This window comes from Malurus melanocephalus, unplaced genomic scaffold (genome assembly GCF_030028575.1).
Source record: "Malurus melanocephalus ecotype Western Australia unplaced genomic scaffold, MMel_1.1 scaffold_1406, whole genome shotgun sequence".
Taxonomy (NCBI): Eukaryota; Metazoa; Chordata; class Aves; order Passeriformes; family Maluridae; genus Malurus; species Malurus melanocephalus.
The window spans coordinates 38162-39203 of record NW_026624638.1 but is presented as its reverse complement, the minus strand read 5'-3'; the positions used below and the strand labels follow the sequence as shown (position 1 = coordinate 39203).

The following is a 1042-nucleotide window of genomic DNA, read 5'->3' as shown; positions in this document are numbered from 1 at the left end:
CCAGCTCTCACTGCAGTCCTGTTTTTTCCCCACAGAAATCCAGGAGAGCAGGTTCTCCCCGTGCCTCCCGTTGCTGCTGAGCCCAGCCCAGCGCCGGGCGCTCCCGGAGCAGTTCCTGCAGAGATCCCAACTGGATTTCCTTCCCTTGAGGTGGGATGGGGTTATGGGGCCAGCTCCTCCCTGAGTGCCCAGCAGTGGGGCTGTGCTGGAGAATGGGATAACGGCAGTTTCTGGGCACAGAAATGGGGGATTTGGGCTGTGTGGAGAGAAGGATTCTCTGGATTTTGCCCTTAAAACAGTTGGAACAAGGAAAAACAGGGAGCAGACTCTTTGGAGATTGTGAAACTGAGCTACCACAGGAAAATGGGAAAATGAGGAACTCCATCCTCTTCAACATCTCTGTAACTTCATTAGACTCTGGAATAAATCATGGAATTTTGGGGACAAAAAAATCAGAATTTTGTATTTCCAGGAGTACAGACCTACATGGACAGCGTTGTGGGTTGTCTGTGGTGGAGAAATGTGCATAATTTAAAATAGAAATTTGGGTTTCWAAGGCCTAAAGAAAGAGCTGGTTCAGTAAAAGGCTTTGTCACCTTCATTTCAAGGTGCTCCATTTGCCTGGAGTAATATTTATTAGGATTTGGTATAAAGGAACCATTAATTAAGCAATCACCAATACGAGTATTAGAACTTTATGGGAATTTGTTGCTTATCTGAGACCTGGCTTCTTTTATATCCTTTAAAAAATAATTGATTTAATGAAACTGAAGTAGGTRATTTATATTAAAAAATCACAGGCAAGCTGAGATATGTGTAAATACATYACTTAGCTGATTTGATTTATTTATTTCACTAATAACAGCCTGTTGGTAAAAAATGTTTCAGCCCTAAGCAGGTTGAAAAATCCTGCCATGCTAARTAGAAATTGATATTATTATAATATTATTTTCGAGCCTTTATTTTATCGGAGATTTTTTTATATTTCTTACATTCCTTCAGGTTGTGGTGCTTTTGGGGATGTATCTATGGGTATTTCTCT

General features: G+C 41.1%; 1 protein-coding gene across 1 annotated transcript in view; it reads left to right on the top strand.

The window, feature by feature from the left end:
• The first annotated feature begins 40 nt into the window (after window positions 1-40).
• The window catches only part of LOC130586932 (uncharacterized), an 8096-nt gene continuing 7094 nt past the window's right edge, over window positions 41-1042 (top strand). The window contains exon 1 of the mRNA XM_057387868.1: window positions 41-150. The gene's annotated coding sequence lies outside the window, so the exon portion shown is untranslated. The remainder of the gene's footprint in view (window positions 151-1042) is intronic.